The 26,181-nt window shown below is 38.8% G+C and overlaps 1 protein-coding gene across 2 annotated transcripts in view; it reads right to left on the reverse strand.

Moving 5' to 3' along the window:
* PDE5A (phosphodiesterase 5A) overlaps positions 1 to 26,181 on the reverse strand; it is a 105,720-nt gene that overhangs the window by 57,754 nt on the left and 21,785 nt on the right. Inside the window, exon 3 of one of the 2 annotated variants that reach the window (XM_041482269.1) lies at positions 16,086 to 16,189. The exons of the other annotated variant lie outside the window; for it this stretch is intronic. The gene's annotated coding sequence lies outside the window, so the exon portion shown is untranslated. The remainder of the gene's footprint in view (positions 1 to 16,085; positions 16,190 to 26,181) is intronic. 2 annotated transcript variants of the gene reach the window in all.

The raw sequence follows: 26,181 nt of genomic DNA on the forward strand, positions 1-26,181 counted from the left end.
TGAATTTATTTTATTTATTTCCAGAGTAAAATGTTTATGTGGAAACAAGTTTGTGTGGTGTTCTCATGGCTCAAATAGTAATACAAGCACCCCTGAGGAAATGAAAAATGACACAGCATGGGCCAGCCTGCGAGGATAGCTGAGTGCTTGAAGGCTGCAGCCTGGCTCCTCAGTTCATCCTGCACTGAGCACGTACATATTCCCTGCTGTTTTCCTCCTTTCAATGTGAGACTGGGTGCCAGAGGTGCAAAATGGACTGAAAAGCAGGATTTTGTGTGTGGGGGGCACATAGCATCTCTCTGCCATTTTGCTTTCCTTTGTTAGTAGATGTAGAAGAGTTTCTGGTTTTTATGAGAATTTTATGCTGCCTACACACTTTCAGTATAGTGACATTACCAGGTAAAAGCATGGGCAGAGAAGTATTGCAGTACTGGACTTCAGTACATTTATACAGAGTTCAGATTAATTTATACTGTGTTATCAGAATTTGCAGTTTGTGCCTTTTGATTAGAACTGCCAACATTTATTTTTTCTGTGACAGCTGAATTACAGGTTTGTGAGGAAAACCTCACAGCTGATTAAACTTGTATTGACAGGATTACATTCTGTATTAACAGGAAAATAGCTACTTCAGGCCCCCTAAATCCCATCTTTTCCTCTGCTTTTACTGTAAGGCCCTGAAAACCCAGAGTAAATCAGCAAGCATTTGCCACCACAGATTCTTTCAATGTAAAGGAAACTAAACATGTCATTGCCAATTGACCAGAGTAGCTCTTTTGATACATTTATGTCTTCTTTTAATCTGCTCTTTGTCTTTCAGATGTGGATTGATTTATCCTTCCAGCATTTCTGTCTTAGGCAAAATATTTTTGTTAGTTTGTAGGAGATAAATCACAGCTCTTCCCTCTAAATGCCTAGTGGCTGACTCTTCATTTCTTGATTCTGTGTGTGAATAAAAGTCTGACCTTGTTTTGCTACTTAAAAGTACTCAGGGAAGGTAAGGGAATACAGAGCACACAATGAAAACCATCAAAAGGAAAAAAAAAAACAACACAAAATCAAATCAATCTTCTTGGTGGTTTTGAATTTTAGTGAGGTTGAAAGATGTTAATTTTCTATGGACTAATATGCATTTTAACTGATACATGGAGTTTAATGTTACAACCAGGTAAAACAAATTTTGGCATTCCTGTAATCTTGTAATTCTATTGCTTGCTTGAAGTTGAATTATTTAGAATGGAAAGTGTATAACAAAAAAAGGATATAAATATATCCATAGAAACAAAAGGAACAGGAACTGGAATTCTATAATGTTTATAGTTACTAATAAGGAAAGGAAATAAATACAAGTTGTTCTTAAACACGCTGGTAAAATTGAAAGTGAACACTGCAAGTTCTCCCAAGTGCTTTCCAGCCATAAAAACTTGCAGAAAGTAAATTTTACCACAGATACAGCCCAGCTGAGCATGGAGCTGAAACATGCACAGTGCTATTGTTTCCATTTGCTAACAGGCCTTACTTGCTTCAGGGGTCCCTGCATGTTCCGGCTGTTTTTCATTCCAAGTAGCTCAAAGCTCTAGGACAGTTTGGTCCCTTCAGATCTCAGTAGGAAAGCTTTGGATTGAAATGGACAAACAGCCTCCCTCATTCAAAAACAGAGCTTCTTTCTTTTTTTTTTTTTTTTTTTTTTTTAATTCCCCCAGGATTCTTGCTGTTTCTGAAGAGTTATGCTCATGAATATTAATATGAAATAAAATAATTTCTGAGGCTCTTACTACAAGGTAATTAAAAAAAGATGGGGGTGAAATATCTGAAATATCTTTCAGTTTGTGTGTTTATCTGTGTCCTTGACTATCTACCAGTTCCTGCAACTCCAGGACACTTCAAATTCACTAGCCAGCATTGAGCACATCTAGTGGAAAGATAAATATAACAAACTACTGTGAACACCTCAAAAGAAAAAAAAAAGGTTTCTTCTATTGAGAAGAGACACCGTTTTCATGCCTTCATCAAGAGTCAGGGTGTCAGTGACCATCTCAGGAGGGGACAGCATCGAGGCAGCAGAGAACCAGCAGCCTGCTGGTGCTGGAGCTTCAACTGGAGCTTTGCACAGTCCCAGGAAGGTGTTAATATGATTCACTTAAAAACCTGGCAGCCACAAAATACAAATAGGAAAAAATGCATATGGGTCTATTCTGATGCTCCCAGAGCTAGCAGCTTTCTTGCTTCAGGCTGGCCTGTCTGCTCTCTTGCTCCTTTTCCTCTGCTAACATCAAGCTTACACACCTTGCAAGAAGAGTGTGGAGACAGCGTAACTTTGTTACCTTGCCTAATTTTGCCTTCCTAGTTTTAGTTCCTTTTGGAAGGAATTGGAGAAATGTCCCTCTGCACATCAAGCCTCCAGCTTCCAGCTTTAGAATCAAGCTCTTTTCTGGTGTGTCTGGTGTTCTCACCACATTTCACCATATTCCCTTTTGTTCTTGCTCTTATCATCACCAGTGCTTGAAAATACCTTACACTCTAGTGCAAGAGCAAAATACCCTCTCCTCTTCATATCTCCCTCAGCAAACTCTTCTTTGGCAGCACTCGGACGTGAGTCAATAGCGACAGCCGTCATCTGACCATGCTGCTGCTTCTGCTTTGTTGCTCCCCTTTTGATCTTGCTGTATTCTGCTCACAGACCTGTACTGCTTAGCAGAGGTCCTTGGGACATGGACCAGGCCTTTGTGCTTTGTACAGAGTATTTCTGTTCTCTGGCTGAATGTCTTGCCCTTTAAAAGGCAACTCTAAGGCTGTCAAAATGTGGTTTATGTAATCAAGAATCTAATTCGGAGATAGCAACTCTCTCTTACAGGCCTAAAATTCTCTCTGTGTATTGTTCATGCCAACTTAGCTTTGCCCACACAAATGTTCATGGAGCTCAAATAAAAGGAGCTGTAAATAGAGAAGAAAAGCCTTCAAAATGATGAGGTAAGCTTTCTTAATATTTACGTTCTTCCTTGTTGGCAAATGGGTAATTTGAATTCAACCTAATCTGTTTTTATTTCAAAAATGAAAAAAATATGACCAATACTTCTCAGCAGAGCAGATTAGTGAGCTCCAGTGAGCTAAGCACAACACAATGAAATGAGGCAATTTAAAGAAAACCATTAAAGGTAAAAACATTTGAGTAATCAACAACAATGCTCCCTTCAGAACAGGTCATTACAACAAAGCTGGTTGTGCTGCCAGTCCTGTTGATTTTCACTGACTACAAAGCAGAATAGAAACTTTCTCCATAAATCCCTGGGTGCTAATGCAGGAAGGTGGCTGTGTAATCTGAGCTGTCTGACCCTGGCAAAGGAACAGACTGTAAGCTCACTGCCTATAGAAATGATTAAAAAATTCAGTGCTGGGAGGAGAGCTTGCTTTTTTTATTAATGTTTATCAGATTAAAGAAGTTAAATAACTGAAGCAATATGAGCAGTCCATAAAAGCAGGGGAGTGAAAGGAAAAAAACTGGTTTGGGAGTGTGCCATGGCCTCTGTCACAGAGCCTCTCATTGATCTGTCTTCCAATTCATCCTGTCAAACAGCTGGCATGGCCTGGGGTCCACAGGCAGAGGAGCACCATTCATACACCCTGCTGTCCTGAGCACAGATGCTTTCCCTGGTGCCTGGTAGTTCCTAGCCAGCTTCCAGAGCTTTGGCAGAATCGTTCACAGATGTCTGACACACCATGATGACACAGAAATTCATACAAAAGGGATATGAAGTGAATGCGTAGTTAATACTGTTGTCTTTATCTCTGTAAAGAGAATCTCCATGAATCTGGCAGGAAATAAATATGTGCACATTGCATTAAAATTCCTTCATGGAAGGTATATATCCCAGAAGTTAAGGAAAGAAGCTTTTTTTATTTGCATGTGAGAGTTTTAATGAGCTTTGAAAGGAATTGATCTGTCAGTGCTGGGGCTGAGATCGTTACCCACAGAGCGCAGTGCACAGCTTGCTCTTCAAAGAGCTTTTTTATGTGCTGTTCCAGGCAGCTGCACAGCCCAGCAGAAAGGGAAGGCTGGAGTGCCATCCTTCTCTTCTCAACACCACTCTTTTGCTGTGGTTGGCTAAACCTCCCCAATAAAAGCTGTCACCCTCAGGCCAGTCCCACAGCACACTGCCATGTCCCTGTTCCTCCTCAGCATTGCTGTCAGGCTGGTAGGAAAGCTCAGGATTAATGCCAGCTCATGAGAGCACAGAATTTAGACCGAAGATGTTTCTCAAAGTCTCTACAAGAGTCAGTACAAACTGAAGTGGCCATAAGTATCCATTTATAGGAAAAGTAAAAAGCAAAGTAGTGACAGAAAATGAGTATTTTAACAGGGGAATCTAATTTTTCTCCTTTTACCACATGTTATGCAAAGGACGATGGTGAGCTCTGTATTTACTGGCAGTGGAGGGAAGTCTGGGGAATATATTCATTTTCCTCCTCATTTAAACAAACACTCTCAGAACCATGACCAAGAAAGGAAGTAAAAGTACTTAGCAACCTTATATTAAGTGTTCTAACTCAATGTTTGTATTTTGCTCCTGAAAAATATACTGACTGTATTGATAGCACAGTAGTGTCCAGCTCCTGCAATCTGATGTGGGAGAGGGCTCAGGGAATACTTTTAACCTTGTATGGAAGCCTAGTTTTATTTTCAAAATACCTGCAGCTCAGAACACTCTGAGCTATTCTGAAGCAAAAATTGTGTCCTTCAAAGAAAGTTCATACAACTCCCACAGGGTAATCCTGTCTGGAAGAAAAAGCTACTGGTGCCCAGAGACAGGAATCCCTCTGAGGAAATCTGTCTCTTCCCCTAACTTTCTAGTCCTTTGGGAATATGATTGTAAAACAGAGGTCTTGTGAACACCCAAGAATATTACTTGGAAAGATGATTTCTTTCCACGAGATAGTTGTCTCAGATAATATCAACCTGCTACATAATGCCACTGATAGCCATGATTTTATAAATTTTCATTTGATGGATAAAGCTGTGACTTTGCTTACTAATCTGGAAGATTTTGCATATAAGCAACAATATTTATGAAATTATACTCCATTCCCATAATTCTGTATTTTTGGCTGTTGAGCCAGAAGTTCTCATTTTGGGGATTGTAAAGCAGATTTTAAATGTGATTGAAAAGATAATTTGGTCTTGAGAAGCCAAAATATTTAAATTTTGTTAACTTTTTATTCCCATCTCATCACTTTGAATGCTTCATGCTACAATTACCTTGTGCCTAAGTAAAATTTTATTAGTTAAGGATGAGCTGCACCTCACAAATGCAATCTCCAAAGAAAAAGAAAAATCAATGAAGAACTGATGGAGGTTTTTCAAGGATACATCTGAAAGGTTTGGATAAAAGATATTAATTTCTTTCCATAATCTATCACTCTCTTTATCAAAATAATGTCCCTCCTGCCACAGAAGGTATAGTCATAAACTGCATTGGATGGTAGGTGTTGTGTTTTTAATCAACAGTGTTGTCACTGTGTGGTTTGGTTTTCCTCAGGAAAATCCCACATCTTTTTCAGAGTTGAAGAAAAATGTTTTGGACTTAGTAGCTGCCTTGAAATAAATTAATCATAGTGACGAAAAAGAGGCAGAATTGTGAAAGGCATGTGTTTTATGGCAAGGAGTGGTCCATTATTTCATCTTTCTGAGATCAGGACAGGATATGATGTGCAGATTTGTGCCCATCAGTGACCTCACTAAGCGCAGAATGCAGCAGAAACATCACAGGCTCAGGAGCAGAAATGGCTGCAGCGGTGCCTGGATACTTTGCTGTCCCTTTCACCATCATATTCTCTTAATGACTGCAAAAGTAATTAGATCTGAGAAGCAGATTTGTGGGTCAAATTCTCCTGTCTACCCTGTACTGTATGTTTAGAGTGACTAATTTCACTAGGGTCTATCTGTATTTATGGAAATGTACTATGAAGGAGAAGCTTGTTGATGATGACATTTTGCCCTCATTGGGAGATTTGCACCTGAAGTGGAATTTCCATCAAAACTATGAGGAAGCACCAAATCTGAATGATGTGAATGTTTTATTTCACTTTGGCAATTTTGCTTTAAAAGCTGTTACTGTTTTTCTTGAACCACCAGATTCAACTTTTTCTAAAATAACATATTTACTGCTTCTGTAACACAATAGTTTACAGAAATGTCCTTGTGTCTGTCTCCAGGGCTGTCTTGGGAATCCTTAGAGGTGTCCGTCAGTCTGAATATCTCTGAGTGACTAATAGAGTGTATGAGCTCTAAGAGCAGCCCTGAGAACTTTGCTGCCACACAGGAAGTACAGTGATGTCAGTGAGAGCTCGGTATAGATATGCGTTATCGATGTGATCTAATGAAGAAGATAGATACCCTCTGGAATGAAGAATATTTGTTCTGATGCTTCAAGAACCTTATTCTCCATAACTCTGTGAGCTTAAATCCGATTTGCATTGGTGAGATTGCTGAGAAATAATACGTACAAAAAGGGAAAAACAACAAAGGTTCTTGACAAGTATTTCTTGGCAATTCCCACTTCCCGTGAGAGGCAAACACACAAATGCTTTTTTCAGAGTGACGCAGATGTCACCGCACGTCCATTGCTTGGGAAGGCGCAGATGGACTCATGTTTGGAGAAAAAAACAACAGGCAGGGAGTTTGGAGAGGAAAAACTGGTTTTGATATTTTGTAGCTGCCACCTTCTGATAGAGGCGTGTGTAGGCAGAGGGTCAGCAGGGCGGCCCCAAGCAAGTGCTTCTCCCTCCATGCCCACAGCTGCCAGGGCTGCTCTCAGTCAGAGGGTGCTCTGCCAGGCACTTTTGGGAGGAGGGAGAGGGCAAGGGGCACGGGCAGGCTGTGGTGGGGCTTGGCCATCAGCTCTGTCCCGACACTCGTGCTGCCAGGATAGCAGGAGGAATGCGGGGTGATTGGCTTAGCGTGGGCCAGAACTCCAGTTTCACCCAGCCTGCTCCTGTTCAAAGACTTGCTCTTTCAATTGGCTTCTTCATGGGAAAGAACAGTTTCCATCTCACCAATTAGTTAACATGGCTGCTGTGCACAGACCAGACATAAAACAGCTGTGGAAAGAGGGGGGAAAAGCTGGAGCTGTGAACCAGAGAAAGACGCTGAGTTTTGTGGTGGCCCAAGGTCTCAGTTACATGAGCAGGGCTTCCAGCAGTGCAGTTCCTTCCTGGATACCAGTAGGGATTTAGTTCCTTCTGATGTCCTGCCATTTTTGTCTAACTGACTAATTTTACTGACATGATAGACAAAGAGTCAGAATTCCTCACCTCCATTTCTACCCTGTCACAAATTAGAATTATTTTTGTTATAACTAGTTATTTATTTATTACTGAAAAAGATGTTGTTAATTCATAATAAAAATTCAGAATCCCATATGGATGAAGTAAATGAATCACAGATGTACTGAATATGGATTTGAAACACCAGCCTGTCAGTGTCATCCAGTGGAATTTGGCCAGAAGTTGCACTATAAATATGTGGGATCTACTTTGTCATAGGTCATATTTTGCTTGCTTTCCATGCTAGAACACTGATGTCTGATTTTGAATCATTATTTTTCCATTTATTCTCATTTGATATATGCAAATATGTCAGTGACTGGAAGTGGAGAAAGTTGGCAATTTATCTTTTCTAAGAGATCATCTAGGAATCAGCAAACTATCAAAGAGTTTATTCCTATTGCTGAAGTAAGAAGGATTACACTGCTGTCTTTGACATTCCCAGAAAGGACAGTTAAAAGTGTATCATCCACCTAAGGCTTGTACTGGAAAGAATTTTGCTTGCTTTTGTAATATAGGTGTAAAAGAATATAAGGGACACTAGAGAAAGAAGGAAAGGGGTTTAGTCTGTATCAGTTGCAAACAGCAGGAGAAAAGAGACTGTTATTTCATTACCAGTGAGTAGATATCTACTGCATGTGATCTCTGAAAGACTCCTTAAATCTTTTGAAAAGTCTGGAAAAGCTCTTATCTATATAATCTCTATCTGTATCTTTATCTCAAAAGTTTTTGAACACTGCCCTAAAGTACTCAGTTATTAGGGAAGTTCAAATTCCTTTTACCCACTGGAAGAACGAAATTGTCACTTTGGAACTCGTCTTCTATGAAAAGGAAAAAAACAAAACATCCTATAATTCTTTCCAGGAACTTAAGCAAAAAAAGTTTTCAGAGAAAATTTTCTATTTAGAGGGAAACACTGAAAAGCCCCACGTGGCACAGCCTCAGCACACATTACATATAGAACATACCCTGGTTGCTGTGCAGCAGTGGAGAGTGCTCGTGGGCACTCACAGGCCCTGAAGGGTTCAATACTAATGAAATGGTTAATGGTGGCAAATTATCCAGGGGAATAGCCTGTATTCCATGCAGCCTTGTAAAGGATGTTTTCCTGACTTGTTTCACATCCCATATTGCAAGACTTGTTTTTGTCAGCCAGTGCTTAGTGAGGCTGCTGAACTGGGTCCTGCTCAGGCTCCAGCAAACTGCAGCAATGAGGTTAATGCCCCCCAGTGCAGATTCATTAAAGTTTCTCATCCGAACTTGCCTTTTCTTCAGCAGAGTTTACTGATCCCTATAATTTGATGACAAAGGTATTAATGAAATTTGTGTTAAAGAGCATTCATTTAGAGAAAAAACCCCCAAAACCAACAAATACTTTTAGTAATGTTTAAAGTAACCTGGATTATTTTGAAGTACCTGTTCTAAGGGTTTAACTACCTTTGATTTATGTAAAAAAATATTAGAGGATGGTAATCTACAAGTGTGATCATGACAGAAACCTTTTTATCCAGTTGATTTTCATCCAAAAGAAGACCAGTGGCTTTTCCCCATGTCTTTTTTTTCAAGCCCGTATGGTACTGTTTGTTTGGGAAGTACGGCCTTCTTGAAACCAAAGATAGCCAGGAAAGAAGAACAATTTAATTTAGATTATAATTTGCAATTTAATTTGAGGCTGAGAAGACATTCTGAGAAGCATGGTAGTAATCCAGCGGAGGGAGAGTGAGATAAATAAGCTTGCACTAATGTCAGCACTAATAAGGATCCTGTTTTCAGCAGCTGAGTTAGAGTGGTCAGGAGCAGCTCAATTATGTCTGTGCTGTACCACAGCTCGTGGTGCAGATAAAACCAGAGAAACCTCACAGTGTCTGGCTCTGAAATTTGGCAGCAAAATACTGGAGGCTATTCCAGATGTGCTCATTGGGAATTTGAACAAATTCTTACTTTCCTTCGACTTGCGACGGGATGCAAAGCTTTCTTTCAGTCTCCAGACTTAGAAGATGTGTTTTAACATTGTGTTTTAAACAATGACACACAAGTACACGAGTCTCACTTCAGAGGCTGCTCCAGTTTCTGTGATAATTTAGGAGTTAACATGTTTTGTTGTGCTTTTGCTGGATTGGACCTCAATAGAGCTGTAACATTTAATCTCTCAGAGCTTATTCCTCCTCCTACCCCCAGTCTGTTAGAAGCTAATAACCTAAACCTCTAAGATAGCCTAATGTTACAGATATTGCACAGTTCCTAAATACAGTGGGAGCAGTTAATAAGGTTCTCAGGTACTGTTGTGAGAAACAAATGATATTAAACATTACCTTGGGACGTCACTTTTCATTTTTGTGGTGAGAACAGAGATGTGAGTGTGGAACTCTGAAGAAGACTTTGGGGCTTTAGAAATGCTGTTTTCTTTAAAGTTTAATCTGTGAGCTTAAAGGCATTTCAAATAAAATGCTTTATTCTTTCAGGGGGTTTTTGCATGGATGTAATTGGTCAAATATGTACAAAACCTGACTACAGGCCTTGTCCCTGTACATATTTAGGGAAACAGAGACTCTTTCTATAAATTATAATAAATGTACAAATTGTATGACAAACATTGTAAAATTTTGTCTGAAAAGTTCAGCCAAGCACTAGATACAAATTGAATTTGATTTCCAAGATTCCAGACAAACATATTTTTGTTTCTCTAGATTTATGAGCTGTTCTAGTTCTCCACTAATTTCCTCTTAGTTCTTGGAGCTGTGTTTATATTTGGCCTACTTGAGCATCCTTTTCTATGCCAGTCCTTAAGTTTGATTTTCCAGTCAAGTACTCTTCTGGGGACACTCAGCACATCAATCCCTTGAGGGCTAAATTTGGAAAGCACAGCATAAATTGTTATCATTAACTGCCTTTAGAGTACATTGGAGTAGTGGGAGAAGTGATAGATTTCCCAAAGCTTCCTAAAGAAGCATTTCCTACTTCAGACCAGGACACATGCTCTGCTATCTGTTTAATCAAGTAACAGAAGGAACAGTCATAGTCAAAAGCCAGAAGAGGAACAATTATCTAGTCAGATAATTTGAACATCTTTAAAATTTGACTCCACAATGCAGTAGAGTATAATTTCATTTTCCTCCAGACATTAAAATTATTAATAATAATAATAAGTCACTATAAATTATGAACAGTACAAAGTGTTCAAACCAACTCAGTTGTAAATTTCTTTTGGCAAAATTCCAGAGGTCTTCCAGGGAAGATTTTTAGCCTGATACTGTGTCACCATTGCATTTCTTTTCTTTTAGTGCCAGCAAAGAGAAGCAGAAGGCTGGACCAGCCATTCTTCTGGGCAGGAGATAAAGAGATCAAGAAAGACTCCTGATATTATCCTTGAAAAAGGATGTAGGCTACTGGCTAAGGTTGGGAGTAATGGGAGGTGAGTTATTTCATAATTAGTTTGGATAGTTTCCATGAGCTGGTTAGAGAAAAATGATAGAATTCTGAAACTATAGCAGAGAAAGCACAAACAGCAAATCACTCTAATGAAAGCTTTTGTGAGCAAAGCCTTTCATTATAGCAATTCCAAATGTGCAAAAGGGCAAAGTAACAAGTCTAAATACATTTTGCTTTTTCTTAAGCAGTGCCCAGTGTGCCTTGAGCTCCATTTGTTCAAGTAAGTAGGAATATGGTGATACAAAAGCAGATGGTGTTTGCTGCTATTGGATGACAGATGTTCCCTTATCCCTGAGATTATGCAGTTAAGTGTAATGCATTTATAGCTGGGTTATGCAAAATACTGAGCACCCTCAGCTCGCATTAATGGCCGGGGCAGCTGGAGGGGCCCGGTGCCTCCCAGGAGGTGCACAGCTCTTGGGAGTCAGGGACCTTTGCAGCTGAACTCTTCACCTCAGCTCTTGATTTGGAGATGTCCTGATCATCAGTGGTCAGCACCTTTGGGATCAGCTTGCAGTCACTCTCATTAGGCTTGAAGTCAAAGACCTTCCCTCTTGGCAGGAAATGGATCAAATGTTGAGGAACTCGGTTGATGCAATTGTGTGAATGTAGCAATCCCACTAACAATAACCGTGTTGAAACACACGTTTGTATGTTGCACTGAGGTAGAAAGGAGATAAGATAATGTCTGTGCTCAGTAGAAAATGCTCACTAAAAGCTAAACAGTTCTAGTTGCTGGGCAGCCTCCCCTTTAGCTTTCCACTGCTGCAGTGTAGCAGCACTGGGTGAGCCCTCCAGTCAGCCCTGAACCTCACTGCCCCTTGAACATGGCCCTCCCAGGATTATCAAACAGGGCTCCTTCTCCTTCCACTGAGGTTTCTATGAAATGGCCAGAAGCATTTTTATATTTATTAATATGGACACTGAGATGAGACTGGCCAATGTATGAAAGTCAGTCATACTGACTTTCATATATTAAAGAGCTGCCAAAGGAGTGCGAAAGGGGATATCCCACTAATGAGAATTCTATTAAAATTCATTAGGATGAATTTCTCCACGGTCATTATTTACCAGTTAAAAGTCAATGAGAAACCAAGCTCTTTCTTATATCAGGGCTGATTGTGTAGATGCAAAGTACAATCACCTATCCGTAACTTCTGGATGTTACTGCATACTCTAGATGGATATAGTTACAAAGTAATAATTTGGGACAACATGCCACATGAGTTAATTCATCTTTGCCTTAAAAGTTCCTGGATTCCTGCTGAAACTTAGCTTTGAACTTCTCTGAATAGAAACAGGAGGTAAGGACTTCAAAGCTGATACATTTCCTGGGTAACAGAGTGCACGACCAAATTTCTGTTACCACATATTAAAATAAATTTTCAGCAGTTAATTTCAATAGTATTTAATTTTATATTTTCATGCTACAAATAGCAGTGTTCCTTTGTATAAAATTGTAACTTTGATTTCCCTTGATGGTTTTCTGTGTTTTGAACCAGATTTTTCTTTTTAGCCTATGAAATCCTGTAATTTGAAAAATAAAATAATCTCCAAGGAATTGCTGCTTAAAAAAAAATTGGATCTCTTATACTAGCTTCCTCTAAATTCTTCTCTTTCTTAAACAATGCTGTATTTTTATGTAAGCAATACACATGCCAGACATTTCCGTGAAAAATATGATGTGTACAGTGCACTTCATTTGTTTCTTGACATAACAACATAAGTTGAAAAAACACAGCAGTTTGTAGGAATTAAGTTAGGATATAAAACAGACTATTTATGTCAAGAGGAGGAGACAATTTGCATTAAAAACAGGGGGACGAGGACTCCCTGCATAGTTCATGCAAATCTGATGTGAATTTTATAAAAACATGAGAGGGACTCACTGCAGCCATGTGGCAAAGCGCAGAGCATTGTCACCCCAGGACAGTCACACAAACAGGACAGAGTTTCACTCTGGAGAAACCCAAATTCTGAATCTGAATCTAGTAAGTGCACAAACCCCATTGCTTATGAAAGTTCTGGATGTGAAAGTGCCTCACCACCACCTGTGACCAGGAAGGGTCTAGGGCAGCACTCCCTGCCAGCACAGTATCTTTCCCACTCTCTGCAAAGGAGGAATTTGTCACTTTGGAACTTGTCTTCTTTGGAAGCAGGACTTCAGCAGGCACTGGTAGGAGTTATAGCACTGTTCTGAACAAAACATACTGTCTGCCTGAAATCACAACAGAATTTCAGGACGAGCAGGCTGGCATGAAATAAATATTTGAAGTTCAGTCCACTTCAGGCGATTTGCCCAAAATAATAGGTGATGGTTAAAAATGATATTTGGTTTCCAAATACCCATCTAAATGCATTTTACTTGGCAGCATGACAGAACATTTTTAGAATTTTATGCCATTAAAATTAGAGGTCGGTTAAAGTGTAACTATCCAAACATTAGACTAATTATTGCTACCCAGTGTCTGTCAAGGGCTTTGTTCCTTGTCAAGATGCCTGCACACTTTAGCATAAATGCTGTAACTCTCCTTCACTAGCATCCCTCTTTTCCTTCACCCCAATCCACACACAGAATGGCATTTAAATAAGATTCTTATGTCATAAATATTAATGACATAAAGCTCAGAGCTTGGCATTTTTCACTAATGGCCCTCTTCATCACAGTTTCACCTCTAGACTGCAGCCAGCCCCTGTGTAACTTGCTGACATTTTTAAAAAACATGTTACTATCAAAGTGAAACAAAATACTGAGACAATTTCTCACAAATTAAAATTGTTGGCAAATCCTTTCTCCACATTGTGCGCTTGGGATGTCATTTGGCATGACTTCCTGAACAATGCCCATGTTGGCTTGGCATGGTTTGTCTTGTAATTACAGCTTATGCCTTTCACCTAATCCCTATAATAGCCCCAAATGAGCTGTGGATGAACATTTGATATAAAACTCAGCCTGGTTTTAAAAAAAAGTACATATTTCCTCACAATCCAACTTTTCTATGAAGCTTCCAGAAAATCTCCCCAGAAAGATTAATACTGTTGTTGGCATTTCTTAGTTCTTGTGGTTATTTGCATCATTTCTGTCCTTTCAGTCTGAGCTGTACCAGTCATCTGAAATTGCAAATTAAACAACAATGTTTTGGAGACATTTATGGCAGTGTTCAAGATTTAATTTTCTGTTGTCTTTCTGACTGAATGAAACACGTACAGCTCAGTCTCTCCATACAAGATAACGAGCCTTCTGAACAAGCTGCCAGACACTGACACACTTCCTGAAACAGCAAGTATGTGTTTGCTTCTTCTTGACCTTCATTTTCTCTCTGAGTTAGGACCACAATGTTCACATCCCACAGGCTTGAGCCTTTCAGTTTCTAGATCATCACTGAGAAACTGACATTTCACTAAAACAACTGGGTGAATGAGAACAATAATTTGTCTCTTGCCTTCAGCAGAAAGTAAAAGGTGGATAAGCAGAAATATTTTCTGGGCTCATTGAAATCAAATGTATTTCACAGTGTGGTGTGTGTCAGAGCTTTTAGTGCTTTGAATTAAACAGGATAAAGAGCAAACAGAACTGCAGGACTGTAGGGCTGGAAAGAATAAGAAATCACCCATTACAAGGCAAAAGCAACAACCTTTGGGTGCTTCCTGGCGGACATTTGTCAGCCTCCCTTGAAATCTTCAGTAGAGATGCACAAAAACCTCAGTCAAATTTTCCTGCTGTTCATGGCCCTTCCATTACAAAATGTTTCTGATGATGTAACCTGAGTATTTCTTGAATTTTGTCTTGCTCCTTCTGCAGACCCATAAAATAGCCTTCTACATGCCTGAGAGACTGTTATCAAGGCTTTCCTCAGTCTGTTTGGCTAAATATTCCACTTTTTCAATATTTTACCCTAATTCGTAATTTACAGATCACTTAATCATTTTTATTGCTATGTTTGGGACTGTGTCTGACCAGTCCATGGACTTCCTGAAGTGTGGTCCCTGACACAGCCACAGCAATCCAGCTAAAGCCTTATCAGTGCTGCTTTAGCAAAAGGGTTCCTCTGCAATCTTGTCTGCTAGCCACATTCCAGAATGACACTCTGGGTTGGCAGCAGCACGACATTAACTCCCATCCTGTCTGATCTCAGCTGTCATTTCTATGCTCTTTTCTATCTGAATTTCTCCCTCCTCAGCTATTCCACATTTTCTGCCTGTGCAGGTTATTATTCCTGAGCGTGGTGATAACACTTGTAGAAGTCAAAAAAGGTACAAAGTTCTCCATTTGTATCTCCAGTTTGTCACAACTATTGTGGAATCCTATTCTTGACCTCCAAAGTGCTGGCAATGTACCAGACTTCATTTGTCCCTAGGTCAAACAAGCCTCTTCTGTGATGTGGCCTTTGGGTAAGGAGTGAAAGCACTGAACAGCACTGGGACAGACCACAGTGGAACATCCATTTGATACATCCTCCCATTTGATAAGGAACATAACTGTTCAGCTCTGCACTCCCATTGGTCGTCCTTTTTCCCTAATTTGCTGTGATATGAGACAGTATTACAGACATCACACTAATGAATGCTAAATATCGAAGATCCGTAGTTTTACTTTCTGCTTTATTTCTCAATAATACAATTTTGAAAAAAATTGCTTAATATGCAGTAAATGGGCACCTTTGAAAGCACACATTTTAAATAACATATTTTACGTTGGTTTGTTTCTTCATCAACATATAGAATTCAAATAGCAATAAATGTTCTTTTGTTCTGAATGCTCTGGAGGTACCTATTATAAGCCTGTGCATTTTAAAAGTCTGCATAATTTAATGGCTGGGTACCAAATGCCATTTAAATTGTCTCTACTGTTTGAAGACAAATTCATTATATACTTCAAATTCAGGTAAGTATTTGTGTTTTAGAAACTTGGAGCATTTACTGACTGGATTTCATCCACTCTGAAGTCTCCAGCCATCCAGTCAATTCAAGGTCAGTATGAGAATGCTTGGATTGGATCCACAATGCAAGTTCTTTTAAGATCTCAAAGTTCTGAAGATTTACCAGTGTTTGCATTTGGTGCTTTGATTTGCCCCCTGCTACTTACGTCTTTGTTTCAACATGTAAAGTGCTTCTTTTTTTAAAAAAGTGCAGTTATGTAGGGGTGTTTATCAGATGCCTAACTGTACATAAAATTGTGGAAGGGGCTGTGGTGTCCTCCTGTTGTTTAAGGGCTTGAAGTATTTTATAAACTCCTACATTTAATTTATACATGTGCTGAGAGATATGGAATGCTTTGATTCTTAATTTAGAGTATTCATACCATGCTTTGACTCTGGAAAACAAAGGCAGCTCACCTAGGAGTTCACAACTCGGAAAGGCTGTTTCCTTTCATTGCTGTCACCACTAGAACTTCCTATGCAGCAGGAGCCCAAGTGTGAAGTGCAAAACTTCAAGTGTTCTGTAGGGTGGAAGCAGAATCATTACTGTACTCAATTCTTTTCAAAGCAGAAGGAGTGGAGGATTGTCTGGCTGAAGTAAGAAATGCAAGGAAAAACCTATGATGTCTTTTTAAGGATATCATGGAATAACACTGGAACAAAATTTGACTTGTAAGGGAATTGCCACTTTTGGATGATAAAATATTCAATTAGAAAGGGATCACAGCACCCTGCATTTCCATGGTACTTAGTTTCCTGAAACCCTAAACCCTTTCTAAGTGTTAACTAATTCACTTTGTAATTCTCCCTTTAGGGAAAAATAGTACTTTCAGACCTTTTTTGACAGATGTTGAAACTTTGTCTCTGGAGGACGGCGTTGTATACCCCAGTTCAAAGCAGAAACAGAGATCTCAGCTCCAGGTTGTCTCCTTTATGAATATCAGATTTAATCCTACAAGTCAGCAAGCACTTAGAACAGCCAAGAGGTGAAGGAGTCCCAGACTTTGTACAAATACTCATGGCCCTTTTACAAGTAATACTTGTGTTTCTGTCCTGCAGAGAGATTTTGGAGTGATACTGAGTGACCTGAACTAAATTTGTGTAGAACTTATCTACTGTCTTCACAGCAGATGTTTTCCTGGTGCTCTCCCAGGAAAATCCTTGTGCAAATGGGTAAATTAGCAGCACTGTTCCCATTACACAAGTGTCACAAGCTGAGCTGGTGAGCTCTGCACTTCCAGCACAAATGAACTGGGTCTGTTACCATGCTTCTTGTGACGCCCTGGCAAGGAAGAGCTCTTTTCATCTGGATTTTTTTTGCAAAGTTATTTGTTCAAACTGCTTGAAAACTGTTCCAGTATGGAAGGCTAGGCTGTCAGCATGGAGCCCTGAAACCTGAGGTCTTCCCTATGAGTGTCTTGAGGGCCAAGCTATTCCAGTGAAATGGAAACCTGAAGCTAGCCAGATTTATTTCTGTCAGCCTGTAGCTCACTGCAGTTTGTTTGACCTGAAATCTGAGGGTTTCCAGCAAGGCTGGAGCAAACAGAATTCTGGGTAAGCACATGTGGGGTTTTGGTTGTGGAGTTTAGGGCTGGTTCTTGTGCTTGCTGTTATGGTCCTACAAGATTCCTATAAGCCCAAGCCCAGTGCTGTGAGCTCCTCACAGACCTGGTTTCAGAGAACAGTGCGTGTGCAAGGAGCTGTGACTTGGCATCACGCCCAATTTACTTCCACAAGTAGGAACTAAAGATGAGATCTTCTTGTGTGGCTGGATAAAATACATATCTTGCCTTACAGCTGAGGACACATGCACAGTCTTAATCACAAATCTTCACCAAGAAACTGTTTCTAAATAAGTGGATAAGTGTTGGCCAATTGTTTATCACTTTTTTACTGCTGGTATATTTTACGGGAGACCGGATGATCGGAGCAATGCAACAGCATTACAGGAAAATATTCATCCTTTTCCCAGCAAATGCTTGCACTCATTTTTATTTGCTTGTTGTGACAATATGTTTGCAGAAAGTGACTGTAGTACTTGAAATTGAGATTAGTTTAATGATGAGATGGAGTATATTTGAAACAAATTTAGTCCAGAAGGCTATCCGGTCAGGAAGAGGAAACAATATCAAGGAACTAAGTAGAGCAAACAACTCAGATACTGAATTGTGAATATTGAGCACTCAGAAAAATTTCATATGGGCTGACATTGGTTATCTTTTTGCAACAAAGAGAAACTTTCTGAAGTATAAAGGCTGGGTGGTATATTGACCAACAATTCCTCAGAATGAAATTCAGCTGACTCTACTGCCTCTCTCTTCTCAGTCATGCACACTTCTTAGAGTATTTCAGTCAAAATAATTATTTATGTAAAATAAATTACTACATTGCTAAGTAAGGAATAAAGAACATATTTTTGACACAACTTTCATTATAACTGTAACCATAGAAGTGTCCAATTTTATCATTTTTATGTAAATGAAACTCAAATAATTAATCTTCATGTTGCATATTGCCTTGGTCTGTCTTGCAAAAAACATTATGGCCCAACTTTTCCACAAAAAAGAATGCAAAATGCTGTCTGCTTGTAAGTTTGTGATTCATGCCTCCTGTCAAGACTACTAAACCAGTAAAAACACTGGAATGTAAAAAAATAAGCATGATTATGTATTTCAGGAAAACAATTTTCTCAAGAATGTTTCTGGAACAAATTTTCAGTGTTTAGCTATTCCTAGTTGATTTTTCAGTGATGGAATGCCTACTGGCACCAATTTGTACCATGGAATTGTCCCACAGGACAATACTTTGCTGTAGTGTGTTTAAGGTGTCTTTTTTTCAGATTCTTGTAGCAGCAAATCCTTTAGCAGCTCATTACTTAATGGAAACTAAACAAAGCTTCTTCCAGGAAAAAAAATGTTGATCTCTATCACCCCACAGTGAACTTCTCTTCTTAAATACATAACACATGCTTTTGGAAAATATCCTCAGTTTAATCTGAACAGTGTAAACTCCAAAGACAAGACCACGTCCTCATTCATCCATCTTGCATAGCTCAAAACTCCAAACTTTCTGGGAAAAAGAAAAGGAAGCACAGAAGATACTTTTGTGTACACAAATCTCCTTGTGTGATATGACTAGACCTTTGTCTCTCATTCCTTTTAAAAACAGCCACCTTCACAAATGAGAACTCAGGGGTAGGCTCTTATAAATAGGGATCCTAGAGGCCCTGGCTGACCTTCTTTGCTCTCTGCTAACAGATATTTCTTCGGGTGTTTTTCCATTTCCTATGGAAACTCTCTCTGCTTTTTACTGTGCAGCAAGCCCAGTGCTGGCTGCTCCCTCCATACATCGTGACCTTATTGCTGTGTCTGTTTCTGCCAGAGCTGCTGTTCCACAGCTTTTCCATTCCACTGGAACCACCATGACCACTGGTATTAATTGTACCAAAAGAAGTATAGAGTGCAATTTAGGCACAGAAGCCATGAATTTAGCAGCTGAGAGCTTATTCATAGGTTTTGAAAAATACACAATAATGATTCCAAGCTTTGACCATGAATATCATATACCTCATGTAAAATCTCAATTCATTTGGAGCAACGCTGAATCAGGAGGAAGGATGTTTATAATATTTCACTGCTGCTGTCACTTACAGAGATGCAGTGCACTGTTTTAGTGGGTCCGTGCTGGAGATCCATTCCACACTGGCTTTGGCGTATGCTTTTTGCCAAAAAAGTTGCCAGTTTTTCAGAAGGAAAATGTTTGTGCCTGGAGTTGAGCAACCATAAACATAATGCCATGAGTCTCATGGAACAATGAATAAAAGAAAAGGACAAGTTATTTTGCAGATGTATTTTGGAAACATGCTTTCAAAATGTTTGTCCTTTCAAAGCATTAAATTACAAATTTTTATATCTAGTCATTACTGTTCTGACTTTACAGTGTAGGAAGACGTCTTGCTGCTGTTGTCCTTACTGTATCAGTGAGCTATTCCCTCAGGAGAAGTCTCAGCATGTGAAAAAGAAACTATTCCTGAAATCAGTGAACTCTATTTTAAACTGGCAAAGCAAGTTGCTCCTGTTTCTCCTCCAACTTAACCCGTAATTCCTGGAAGTATACAGTTCCCAGATATAAATGTAGAAAACCTAAAATTAAAACCAGATCACTTGCCTTTTCTTTTGAGGGTTGTGGAATTGCATACTTTGTGTTTTATAGTATAGCTGCTGTGTAAATATAGAATACATAGCAAAACACTGCTTAGGTCTTATGCCTTGTTTGTGTTTGTGTCTTTTTTCTTTAAAGTAATCTCTTGTGATTTGTGCAATATTATAATAAACTAGGACAAAATATTGTCTTCTCTAAGGAATATGTGCTTTGAAATAGGTGAATGAACCAAGCTGTTAGATCATGTACAAGGTTCATTATCCAAAGTTTGGTGCTGGTTCTTGGAATTATGTTCAGATAACTGGAGGGCCATTTTCTCAGTACCACTAGCAAAGGCTTGTTTTTTCAGAGGAGACAGTTTTCTTTCTTAACCATTTAGGGGAAAATCTTCCACAGGGCATATTTGTACTAAATAGCAAAGGCCTCTCTTTCAGGGATCTGGAAATACCAAATAAAAAATAATATTATATGGCTTGTCTGGCAATGCTTTAACCATCTGCTGAGAGTGAGAGCACTGAGCATCCATATTTAATTTCTCAGAATGTGACTTAATTGTAACTTACTGCCTTTTTTCATAGTTTTCAATAATATAAAGTGCTGAAAACTCTACTAAATTGGGTGCATTTCACATAGATTTTCTGTCTGGTCCTGTCCACTGACATTACCTAGATTCATTATTTCATACTCACTCTTATGGCCTTGGGCACAGATTTAAAGCCATAGTCATGGGGACTAATGAGGTATGAAAACATGGGAAAATACCATGAAAAATTACCCAAATGGTCCACAAGGTCAATTTTGCTTTATAATTTTTGTAGCTGTTTTGTATTCTATTCTGTTTGGCAGAAATCTTCCGTAATCAGGATAATTCAATAATTTTTTGATAGAAGATTATCAGGTTTGGGTTATAGAGTTTTTAGTATTATGGTGAACTATTTTGGATTTGTTTAAAAATGAACTTTGAATGCTGATCATGCTCAATAGATATTCCTAGCAGAATAATAACTGCTCAAAACATCCAAAAGGAAAGACATTTTTTCATGAATATTTCAATGATTTTTTTAGACCTCCATGGAAATAATGCATCTTAATGAAATAAGGGCATAGACTGCTTTTTAATATCCCAAATAGGTTTCTGTAATTGTGAAGTCAGGTTGTGCTGAATGTTCCCAGATTGTTGGTCATGAGGGACAAAATGATAGGGATATGTGCTAGAAGATCCCTTATCAAATCTAGGGCTAATTAGTTAGTTGCTGGCCTGAAATGTAAGAAAAAGTTATTAAAGCAAAATGAATAGTAACAGCTGGTATTTCAAACCTGGTTACAAGGGGTATTAATACAGAATGAAGTCCTTGTCTGTGCTTTGATGTCTTTTACTCAAATCTATTCTTAAGAAAGGACATCAAACCATTCATATTCCAGTGTTTCATCAGCTGCTGTTGTTGCTGAAAGTGCATAAACAACTTGTTTGCAGCATGTGCAGTGTCCTGCAGCACTCAGAGTCGTGCTGGTCACACTTCCAGTGCACCATTACCTCATCCCTAAGCTTTTGGAAGTCTGTTGCTAATTCTGCACGAGTTCACTCATTGGGCAAGCAATAACACAGCACACAGAGACTGAGACAGATTAACAAATAAATATCTACAGAATTATTCCTTTCCTGTGGATGGTGAATGCCTTTTGTTTCTCCCACCACCATCCTTCCACAATGTATTTTTTTCAGAGTACTCTGAAGGTGGATATGGAAGCAGTGCCTCTCAGAGACCATTACAGAGAAAAGTAGGAGCTGTAAGGCTGATTAGAGCTGTTATCTAAATGCCCCCATTACCCAACAGGCATCACACTGGAAAAAAGGTCAGACTAATCCAAGGAAAATAATGTGAGGAGGGTACTGTAGGTGTTCAGAGCTGTGGGGGTGAAGATGCACTAGACTGTTCCTTGTATCCTTTGGCTCTCTACAGGACTTTCCAGCACATTCTCACATTGCTATGCCTCAGGTCAGGCAAGGACTGCACAAAGTCCAGTGATCCCTCTCTGTTCCAGTATGCTTCTCAGCAGTGACCAAAACCGGAGAAATTTAATTAAATCTCTGGAATGTCAGGTGGAAGCTAAGGAAAACCACATGGCAGCTTAATATTCTATTACTCTGTTTATCTTTTTCAGGTATTACATTAAAACTCATGATCACTCAGACCCATCAATAGCAATGCCAGACAAATCCCATTAAGGGTGGGGAGGATAAAATTTACTTAGGAAAGGCAGGAGAATAGGGAGCCAACCATGCAGCTCTTCTACATCCTCTTCAGTCACTGAGGGGGCACCAGTCACCTGCCCTCAGGACTAGTCCCACTTTTTGAAAACAGAAACAAATATAGAAGAAAAGTCATAATTTCAGCCCCATCTTATCCTTTCCCCCTTGTATCCTGATAAAAAGAAGGAAGGAAGCAGAAGGAGGAAGAAAAAGCAGCAGAACTGGGGGAGTTAGGGAGGGAAAGGGACTGATGCAAAAACCATTTTTCTTTAAGAACTTGCTAAGCGCCAGCCTTGGTCCCAAAAATGTCTTCAGCAGCCCTTGATTCATAAAAAGCCTGATGTGGTAAATATTTCTACTCTCATCTTCCCTGATTTTCAGGGTTTATGATTCTTGAGGGCATTGTGATATATCGAAGTTCATAAAAGCTCTGTGCAGGTTTTGTAGAAAAGCAGGTAGGAAACCTGAGGTGCTGGGTCACTCTGTCACCATGTTTAGCCATGTCACTCACCCACTTCAGAGCTAAATACTTTCAGGGTGTAATGACATTGACACTGCATTAGCAGCAAAAATATTGATTCCAATTATTTGTGATTTCTGTCTGCTGTCAAAATAAGCCTCCGTTAGTAGATAATGAAAGCAGTAACTAATCCTTTACCCAAATTTAATTTTATTGCAGAAGTCTGTAGGTTTGTACTAGTTTAAATATTAAATTTCCACCTCAACAGTTTCTTTACACAGACCAGGCCAGATGTGCATCTGGTGTAAATTAGCATTGCTCTGTGGATGCTGTGAGACAGGAAGATTTCTATCAGGCAGTGCTCAGTTCCTGTATGATTAAACATATATTGTGTCAATCATTTGGGCATAAAATACTTCTGCATCAGGATAGCTTTCCTGCCAATCTGTTTGGTAATATTTTCAAATATATGCAGCAAAATAATGTCAGGGCAATGAAAAGATGCAGTAACCTCAGGCTGTTTATTCAAATAATTTTGACTCAAGCAAGTAGATTTCTCTGAGACTGGTCAAAATGTTTTGTTTCAAAATTTAGGTAGTGTCATTTTGAATACCAAACTATGCTTGAGATTAGGTTTAGCTATTTTCACTTAATACTTCAGTGACATTAAATGACACAGTGTGATCAGCTGGCCAAAAAGTCAATTATTCACACAGTTCTACTCAAGCTATACAAAAACTTGTTTCCTTGACATTAATTTCTCCATCTTTTATGGATTATCTGCTCTGTGGGAATAAATGGGCATTGCTCAGCTGGGTCCTTGACCCCATAACTATTGGTTCTGATCTAGAGCAGTGGTTTCAATCCATAACAAATGGAGAAAGTCTTTGTTTAGGCTTAAGTTCAGAAGGATTTTTGTATTGCCCTGGGAGAAGATTACTGTACAAAGTGGCACAACCACGCATATAAGATTGACAGATTTCTTGAGAGCTGATTTGTAACAAATTCTGAAGTTTAAAAAACTTCAGATTTCTGAATTTCTGAGAAAAATATTTTCTCAGAAAACATTTTCTGGATGTCTGGATTTCTGAGAAAATGTTGTGGAACATCCCAGTCCACACCTTTTCACTGACTGGACATCAGACATCTGAGACTCTTCACCATTAGTCCTTTAATTTAAGCAATCTCTGGCAATAGTTCAGGTCTAAACTTTTCCCCTGAAATAACTAAATATAACTTTTCTAAATAAGTGTTTTAAACAGACATTATACCACTCTTCTAAAATACTCTTTAAAATGCTGAGGCTCTCCCTCTTTTGGACTTCTAGACCTTGATTTAATCTTCTCATGTTTTTCATTACCGAATACTTACTTCTGCTTCGTTTCTTGTTTTTCCAAATGTTCCTGGTGCCATAGCACATTAAGGGTTCCCCTAGCAACACAAAAACACACTTTTCCTCAGAGCTGCATCTCCATGGTCTAAAGCACTTAAATTATGGCCTTTTAGCTACAGCTTGTTCTGAGTTTAATTAAGAGAATTTTAAAATAATAATGACAAAGTTTAGGGCATTCTTTGATCTGCAGAAAACTGAGAAGAGGGTCAGATCTTGAGCTTTTTGTGCCCGCATTAGCAATGAAATATTTGCATCCAGAGTTTATTTATACGTTAAAATGTAATTGGATCCTAGGTTTGGACTTTACAGTCAGTTTTGTTAAATGCTGTCTTTATTGGGGCTGGCATTATGTGGATACACGAAAGCTTTTGCTGAGGACTACCAAGTGCAATGAAATCTGTTTATACAATTCTGTATTTGTTCTCTGTCACAATATTTTAGCTCTCCTGGAGTTTTACATTCCATAAGCAGAAGGATGTGTGTATGCACACACTTCAGTTTGCTCAGGTTTACCCAAGCCTGACTGCAAGGAAACATAAAGAGAATGAGTTGACATTCGAGATTTATTTCACTTGCTACTAACCCTTTCCAGCAGCACAGCTTGAATGCCTGCACTAAATCCTTCTCAAACACTCATCTCTTTCCCCCTAAATGGAAAAAAAAAATCCTCAGAAAAATATCTAATTGGAATAATTTGCCTTAATTTATTAAAACCACAATGACAAAGTTCAAGTGGAGAAATGTAGTTTTTCTGCATTATGATAAATTCCTCAAAAGTAACTTCTCAAAACATTTTCAGTACAAAAGAAAAGCTCCCAGGTTTGCTCCTTGCAGCTTTGCTCAAGTTCACTGTGCTAGTGCCAAGCTGAGATGGAACTCACTAAATCCTGGTAGAACACTTGTCTTTCATTACTTCTCTTCCACATTTTTCCTGGCACATCATACTATTTATTTACAATAATCTATGCATATCCTGCCCTTTCATTACTCTTGCACCATTAAAGCTTAAGTACTGGATTTGGGAAGTGTCTTCAAGCCAAATTTCAAATCACTGATTTCAGAATGAGATCTCAAAGCCATAAAGCAATAAGCAACAGTTGTTTGTGGAACTTTCCAGGATGGGGAAAAGGCACCAACTCTCAGAAAGCTATGAACTACTTTCTCCTTCTTTTATGTCCTTTGTCTTGTCCTGTGTTACTAGGCAGTAAAAATTCAAAGCTCTGGATATAAATAGTGTCTGATTTACTCCCAAAGCAAGGCAGATACATTTATGGTGATCTCATTGTTTGAGGTGAGTAAATGTAGCTGAAAGATAAGTTTTCTTACACAAAAAATATAAAACCTCCCAATATGGTTAACTTCTATCTTTGGTCCCTGTTTATGGGCAAGCCCAGTTCATTCAAGGCCACCAGACAAAATAGGTTCCTAATTTTACACATTTGGGAACTCTTTCAAATTTGGAAGAGTTATGTACATGTGCCTATCCACACAGGTTTGGTTCTCAAAAAACACTCATATTTGTGACCTTTTGACTGTCAAGCTTTGTATTTCCAAGCCTGTGTGCTAGAAGCAAAAGAACTGTGGATTTAGTCTAGGCAGATTTGCAGAGGAAATCTGCAAAAGCAAACTCTCACCCTCTCTTGAAATGATGTTTTAGTTAAACTGTGGAGTAATTGAGCAGACATGGAGCTGCTGCTGCAGGATTTGTGAACTATGGAAACCTTTGGAAATCCTTTCTGTAAGAAAGCTCAGTTCCCTCAGCCAGGAGAAAGCTGAGAGCTATAACTAAGAAACATAAAAGATGAAATTACAAAATTAATTTCTATGAGTTAATGTTAATTAACTGGCTGTAATTAACAAAATAAAGGCCATATACAGACCACTGAAAGCTACCACTGATACTTAGATTTTATCTTTCTGCTGTATAAGATTTAATTTTAGAATAACCAATTGCAATCAGAGAAATCTTTTTCTTTAAACCATTAGATAAAATTTGGGGTTTTTTTACCTTTCTGTAACAGTTTTTTCTATATGAAGTTTTTAAATGTGACTGAGTGAATTTTGAGAAAATTCATTCCTTTTGGTAAAAATATCTTTGAGAACTCTGTCTGGAACATAAGTTTAGGACTAGAGGAGTCAGTAGAAATAACTGCATGTACCTACTCATCTATGACAAATATGACAAATATTACTATTAAATCCTAAGCCTCTTTCTGTTTACCATTCTTCAGCCTCCCCAGTAAATGTT

This window comes from Pyrgilauda ruficollis, unplaced genomic scaffold (assembly GCF_017590135.1).
Source record: "Pyrgilauda ruficollis isolate IOZ18807 unplaced genomic scaffold, ASM1759013v1 scaffold58, whole genome shotgun sequence".
Taxonomy (NCBI): Eukaryota; Metazoa; Chordata; class Aves; order Passeriformes; family Passeridae; genus Pyrgilauda; species Pyrgilauda ruficollis.